This window comes from Lutra lutra, chromosome 1 (genome assembly GCF_902655055.1).
Source record: "Lutra lutra chromosome 1, mLutLut1.2, whole genome shotgun sequence".
Lineage (NCBI taxonomy): Eukaryota > Metazoa > Chordata > Mammalia > Carnivora > Mustelidae > Lutra > Lutra lutra.
The window spans coordinates 201,299,187-201,307,275 of NC_062278.1; positions in this window are offsets into that span (position 1 = coordinate 201,299,187).

The window sequence follows — 8,089 nt, forward strand, 5'->3', positions numbered from 1 at the left end:
AATTCATTTACCGGTCCCTTCCAGACTTCAAGGGCTAAAGCCCTGCCTCGATTCTGCAAAGTCCCACCCTGATACATGCTCACAATCCAGGTCAGCCAGCGTGTATAAGACACTTGTTAAGAACAGGGTCTAGGCTAGGTGTTGTCCAAATCCACAGTACATCCTCTCCCTCATGGAGATACAACCTAGGGAAGGAAGAAGAGTGTGGGTCCATCTGTAGTACTATGTGGAACACAGGAGCTGTAATAGGTATGAAGAAAATGCCACAAAAGCATCAAAGAGATTCATTCGAGATGTTCTCACTGAAGTCATGGCATTCTGATTCTTAAAAATTGATGGGGGGAGGAAAGGGGAGGAGCGAGCTGATGGAGCACAGGGCAATTTTAAGGCATTGAAGCTGTTCTGTATGACACTGTCATGAATATAGTACACTATGCCTTTGTCAGAACCCATAGAATGTACAACACAAAGAGTAAACCCTAATGTAAATTATGGGCTTATATAACAATGTACTTATAACAATGTATCAATATTGGCTCATCAGTTGTAACAAATGTAGCACACTCATCCAAAATGTTACTAATAGGAGAAACAGTTGGGAGAGAGAGTATATGGGAACTCTGCACTTTCTCTGCAATTTTTCTGTAAACCTAAAACTGCTCTTAAAAAATAAAGTCTATTAAAAACAGGTGACTAATTTTATTGGGCACAAGTGGAGTAAGAGGAATGAGCTTTGGGGGAAAGAGTGAAGGCGGGGGAGACCCAAGTCCAGGGTGGGATGCGTTTGAAAAGAAGCAGAAGTGCAGGTTGGAGGGGCAGGCCTCCCAGGCTGGGGGAGGAAGGAGGCTGGGACAACACAAAGCCAGTCAAGAAGGCTTGCTGGCTTGCTAAGTAATCCAGATTTATCTTCTCTGCAGTGGGAGCCAGTGAAGTGGCAGGATTATATTGTGACTCTGGTCTCTGGGTTTTATACCTTAGATCTTAAGGTATTCGTGGAATTAGAGTTTTTAACATTGTTCCATCCTAGATCCTGAGTCCCATCTTCACAATGTCTCCAGCCAGCTTTCTTTGGGGTGGTTGGGGGATGGTGGAGAGATTTGATTCAGCACAGCTCTGAATGCTTTGGCCCACTGGGTAATTTAAATACGTATATTCCCAAGCTAACACGAATGACTGAATAAATAAATAATAGCTAGTATTTTCAAAGGCTTCCTATGTCCCAGGACCCAGTATAAACACTTTACATGTATGAACTCATGTAATTCTCATAACAAGTCCAGGAGACAAGGCCTATTAACACCCTCATTTTACAGATGACAAAATCAAGACACGGAGGAGTTAAAGGACCTGCCCCAAACCAGACGATTATTTAGTGGCTGGGAGGATAAGACCCAAGAAAGACTCGAATAAAAGGCAGCCACATGTGATAAGACCCAATTATGTCACAAACATGCTCTTGTGGGGCTTTAATCCCCATGCCCTCATATGTAAAATACTCCCATTTAAAGGCACTGAGCAGGCATTCTGGAAGTAGTTCCCTGCATGTATTTCATTTTTTAAAAAACCTTGGGCACCTGGGTGGCTCAGTCGTTTAGGCATCTGCCTTCAGCTCAGGTCATGATCCTCAGGTCCTGGGATAGTGTCCCACAATGGGATCCCTGCTCTGCGGGGTGCCTGCCTCTCCCTCTTCCTGCTGTTCCCCCTGCTTGTGCTCTCTCTCTCTGTGTCAAATAGATAAATAAAATCTTAAAAAACAAAAACCAAAAAAACCTTGCTGCTACCCCAGTCCAGAGCCTTGCCACCTCACATCCCTAGATCACTAACTAGATGCCCTAAATCCATTCGGTAATAACCCATCCTGTGCTCAGAAAAACACCATGCCACTTCCCTAACCAAAAAAAAAAAAAAGGCTGATTCCTCCTTCCTTCCATGTCCAAGCTAAAAAACCTCTGACTAGCTTTCAACCTTATCACCTCGCACCATTCACCTTCACCATGGTCAGCAGTCTCATTAGGCTGTGAACATGCTGTGCTCATTTCTGACTCTCTGCCCTGGCTCGTGTTTATTCACTGACCTGAAATCCTGCCTTGCTGACCTCTAACTAAACCCTGCCTACCTAACAAGTCCCCAGCAAGTCCCTGCCTCCTCCCAGAAGCCTTCTTTGATTTCTCCCCACAGTAAACACATATGTGCCCACCCCTGCCTCCACCACCCCGTCCCTAAAGGCCTATAGCACCTGGTTACCCCTTCGATTACATGCCTTCTTGTGTCCTGTTTAATTACTCCTTGGCTGTGAATCCTGTGTCTCCAGCCATGGTGTTGGTCCTTAAGTCCCTGCCCCCACTGCCAAGTGTTCTGCTCACAGCAGGCACAAAACACTCTGATTAATCTGCACTGGATCATAACAGCCCACAGATATCACTAGAAATTGTCAGCTAATATTTACAAAAATCCCATAAGTTTATGGCAGGACATTTGGCCCTTAGATGGTAAAAACAAACAAACAAACAAAAATCCTAAAGGTTATATGCAGAGCATACTTATAAACAAACTGAAGTTGGGTCTCTGATTCTCTGCATTCTCAGGCCTTCATGCTAAGATGATAGCTCTGACCCCCCTAACCACCAGATGAGTAGATAAAGGGTACAGGACACATGTTCCAGGTAAAGGAATGGTATGCACAAAGTTCAGCCCCAAAGTCCAGAACATGTGCAGAAATCAGCAACATGGTTATGCTGCAACATGGTGGTAACTTCAGAGATGGTGATATTAAGTGAAGGGGATGGTGGAAATTCCCAAACATCTGGCTCACCAGTCAGGGTGTCCTCCTGTGGTCTAGTGGTTCTCAAGCCCTTTCGTCTCAGGACCCCTTTACACTCTTAAAAGTTATGGTACACCTTGGGGCACCTGGGAGTCCTGGAATCAAGCCCCATGTTGAGTCCCCTGTAGGGCTCTGTGCTCAGTGGGGAGTCTGTGTCAGGATTCTCTCTCTCTCCCTCTGCCTCCCTTCCCCTGCTTGCGCTCTCTCTCTCTCTCTCTCTCAAATAAATAAACAAATCTTAAAGATAAACTATGGTAGGGGCACCTGGGTGGCTCAGGGGGTTAAAGCCTCTGCCTTCAGCTCAGGTCATGATCCCAGGGTCCTGGGATCAAGCCTCACATCAGGCTCTCTGCCCAGCAGGGAGCCTGCTTCCTCCTCTCTCTCTCTCTCTCTGCCTGCCTCTCTGCCTACTTGTGATCTCTGTCAAATAAATAAATAAAATCTTAAAAAAAAAAAAAAAGATAAACTATGGTAGACCTCAAAGAGCTTTTGCTGGATAGATTTTATCAGTAGGTATTTATCTGTAAAATTCGAACTAAGAACACTTAAAAATCATTTATCATTCACTTAAAAATAGTAATAAGCTCATTACATGTTAACATTTTTTTAAAAGATTTTATTTATTTATCTGACAGAGAGAGAGAGAGAGATCACAAGTAGGCAGAGAGGCAAGCAGAGAGAGAGGGGGAAGCAGGCTCCCCGCGGAGCAGAGAACCCAATGCGGGGCTAGATCCCAGACCCTGGGATCATGACCTGAGCCGAAGAAAGAGGCTTTAACCCACTGAGCCACCCAGGCGCCCCTACATGTTAACATTTTTAAAGAAAAGTTTCTATAATTCCCAAAACAAAATAGTGAGAAGAAGAGCATTCCTTTACATTTCTGCAAATCTCTTTACTGCCTGGCTGAAAAGAAGACACCTGGATTCTCATACATTCAATCCACAGTGACAGGATGTTGGGCTGACGTGTATGAATAATATCGAGCCCTATACAGATATCTAGTTGGAAAAGGGAGAACCATTTTAATAACCTTTTCAGATAATTGTAGATATACTCCTTTGCTATGACATTAAACTTGACTTTTAAAGGTTAGTTGAAATGTGGAATCTGAAACCGTAGCAGTGAAACTTCTCATACTGTTACATTAAAATCTACCAGTTTATATTGTACTTTGAATAGATCTTGTTACTCATGCATAATTTGGTAACACATTGGCCATTTGGAAAATATTGGTTCACTGAGGTACACAGACTTTCCAAATGTTGACACATCTCATTATACAGCATAAAAGAAAACCCTACATTCATTGTTATCGCCACCAGTGTCTTCAGAAAGTCTTTAAATATTGGGAAGCTGTCAAGCTCTCAGTGGTAGACAGAAGTTTTTCAAAGTTCTAATTTTCACTTGAAAGCTCAAATTTTATAATTGGCACAAATACTGTCAGGTTTTTTCTTTGAGGTGACTGGCTCACTTCACTCATTTTCAGGAAAATAACTGCCAAAGACTTAGGTAAGAATAACGGAAATTTGTCAGTAAAAAAATGGTGTTCCATGGAAAAAGCAACCCATTCAAACTATCACAAAGAAAGACAACCACTGTATTCAGCAGAGATGCTTTATGTATATGTCCTAGTTTGTCACCTGGAGTATTAAGAAGACATCTACACAGGGGTTGAGATATAATAAAACTAATAATTTTTACTGCTTCATCAAGGAAATTCTTAAATAGAATTGGCAACATTTTTACTGTGAGTAAATGGCAGACATTGTGCATAATGCAACGTCCCCCGGTATACTTTAATGTCCCTGCCTTGATTCATGCTAAGACACCAGCAGTTTAAACTACAGTTGAATTTGCACATACCAACACTCTAGAAAAGACAAAAAAGTCTTAATGTTACTATGCAAATAGATCTGACCTGCAGAGACCCCTTGAAAGGGTTTTAAGTCTCCACAGCTGGAGTCACTAGATAATCTACAAGATGCTCAAATATTTCCCAGGACATATTTATACTAAAAAATTACCCTTTATTTGAAATTCAAACTTAAAGGGGTGTCCTATATTTTAATTTGCTTTGACTGGCAAACTTTCCTCTCGGGGTCTACAGACCACACCTTAAACATAGCTACTATGGGGTCATTTGGAGCAGAAAAGTAATATCAGATTTGTGCTTCATGAGAACAGCTCTACATGGAAGATATTAAAGAAACCCTCTCTGGAGAGATGAGAAGAGCTCTAAACACAGTAGGCAAGATGGATCAGAGGGTGGAAAGATTTGTAGGTGCAGGACATTCTGGTGTTACTTTTTTTTTTTTTTAATATTTTATTTATTTATTTGACAAAGAGAGACCACAAGTAAGCAGAGAGGCAGGGGGAAGCAGGCATCCTGCTGAGCAGAGAGCCCGATGTAGGGCTTGATCCCAGGACCCTGAGATCATGACCTGAACCAAAGGCAGAGGCTTAGCCCACTGAGCCACCGAGGCGCCCCCATTCTGATGTTACTTCTTAAGGGCAGTTGTTCAGAGGGGCAATGCTATTCTTAGCTTGGGGGGGGGACAACAAAAAAAAAACAACAAAAACAAGAAAAACCTGCCAAAAACAGCTCCCAGCCTGGTGGGGGTCACGATCCCCTACCTAGCCACCCTCCTTCCAACACCCTCCCCGTTTCAGGTCTTCTTGATTGTAACTGACTTAGCCCCCACCCAGCACTAGTTTGCCTTCTTGCTTTGGCAAAATGGAAAGTAGATGCCAGCTGGTCTTTATCCTTCATCAGCTAACTCTTCCCTTGAAGAGCACGATTTACATTTCACATCAAACTAAGTAATTCCCGTTCCTTTAACTGGTTCATTCCCGTCCCCCTTGACCCAATTCTTAAATCTTATCTAGGACTCTCTGATGCACTAAATCCTCTCCATTTCCCCAGTTGGGAAGTCCTGGCAGAGCCTAGTGGGCACAGTCAACTCCCCATTATCCACACTGACGGAGGGAAGCTATGAAGGGGGCACGCCTTGAGTTTCCCATCTGTGAAATAAATTGGGTTATAAAACATGATCTCTAAAGGTTCTTAGCATTCTAATGTGGTGTATCAGCTTAGATTTTAGAGTCAGATTCATAAGGGGCTCTTAATCCAGGTCTTGTAGGCCACCAGCTACGTTATTGGGGCAAGTCATTTACCCTCCTGGGGTAAAACAGGAATAACATCACCCATCTAATTGATTTATTGCAAAAATTTAAAAAACAATATTGTAGAGCTTCTGATGCATACTATCAAGCTGAATCATGGGCCTTATATGAATTCAAGTAGAGGCAGTTACAGAGAGAGAAAGGAAGAGAGGAACAGAGGGCACCATTTAAATAATGGTATCAGGAGTCTGTCCTTCCTCCACTTGGTTTTAGTTCTTAGCTCTCTGCCCTGACTTTAACTCCTTACCCCATTAATATCAATCCTTTTTAATATTTTTTTAAAGATTTTATTTATTTATTTGACAGGCAGAGATCACAAGTAGGCAGAGAGGCAGGCAGAGAGAGAGAGGGAACCAGGCTTCCCACTGAGCAGGGAGCCCAATGAGGGGCTTGATCCCAGGATCCTGGGATCATGACCTGAGCCGAAGGCAGAGGCTTTAACCCACTGAGCCACCCAGGCACTCCAATACCAATCCTTTTTGTTAACAACATTCTGTCATTCATCCAGTCCCAAAACAACAGAACACAGTGGCGTGTTTTTTGTTTTTTTTTAATAATCTTTGTATTTTGCTTAAGTTTAATTTCTGGTACATGCTTTAGGATATGAGACTCAACTGTCCATATTCATAACCCCAAATCAGATCAAGTAGAAGGGTGGAGATAATAATAAAATTGGTATTTACATAAACGCACATAAGTGCAGCCCCATGGCACATGTTGAATGTGGACATGAACACACACACACATACACACACACACACACCCAACATTGGGTGTGGTCAACAGTATTTCCTGGCCACCTCTGGGTTAAAAGCATTAGCTAAACCCTGGAATTAAGGGGCGCCTGGGTGGCTCAGTGGGTTAAGCCGCTGCCTTCCGCTCAGGTCATGATCTCAGAATCCTCGGATCGAGCCCCGCATCGGGCTCTCTGCTCGGCGGGAGCCTGCTTCCTCCTCTCTCTCTGCCTCTCTCTCTGCCTGCCTCTCTGCCTGCTTGTGGTCTCTCTCTGTCAAATAAATAAATAAAATCTTTAAAAAAAAAAAAAAAACCCTGGAATTAAAACTGGTAGATTCCCGCACTGTGATGGAAAAAAATCACACAGGTCTGTATCTTAATCAACTGCGGGAGCGAATTTATGAGGATGGGAAGTTGTTTGGGAGATTCAGTCAATAAATGTCAGAAATGTTATTGTTTAAACATCATAGTTTCGGGGTGCCTGGGTGGCTCAGTGGGTTAAGCCTCTGCCTTCGGCTCAGGTCATGATCTCAGGGTCCTGGGATGGAGCCCCCGCACCGGGTTCTCTGCTCAGCAGGGAGTCTGCTTCCCCCAAATCTCTCTGCCTGCCTCTCTGCCAACTTGTGCTCCCTGTCTGTCAAATAAATACAGAAAATCTTAAAAAAATTATCATTTCCTCTCTGTTTCTTCAGAACGGTTGTTTCAATATTCAATTCATGAAACAAAAACTGCAGTGAAATGGCCCCAGTACGTGTCAGACCTGGCTCCGTGTAATAGGTTGAGATGCTTCCATTTCTTACTTTAAGGAAAAAATCTAAGTCGCAAAATCCTTGGTCCTGACATAAGTCTTCAGCTCCTAAATCAATGTGTTTGGTGAATATTCAGTAGGAAATGATAAAAATATTAAGAATCTTTGCTTTGTCAGTTTTACTAATAAAACCCTTAGAAATAAGCAACACAACTCTTGAGTGCTTTGTACCCCCAAAAGCCAACTTTCCCTATCACTAACGAAGTAGAGAGTACTTAGCCTTTTGGGGAATAGTTTCTATCTGTTTGACCAAAATGCATTAAGAAAATGCAATAACCTCTGCCTTGCTTCATGATTATGGTCATTAAATGGGTGCTAAAAATCAGAATTGGGGCGCCTGGGTGGCTCAGTGGGTTAAGCCGCTGCCTTCGGCTCAGGTCATGATCCCAGGTCCTGGGTTCGAGCCCCACATCGGGCTTTCTGCTCAGCGGGGAGCCTGCTTCCTCCTCTCTCTCTGCCTGCCTCTCTGCTTACTTGTGATTTCTCTCTGTCAAATAAATAAATAAAATCTTTAAAAAAAATAAAAATAAAAAAATAAAAAT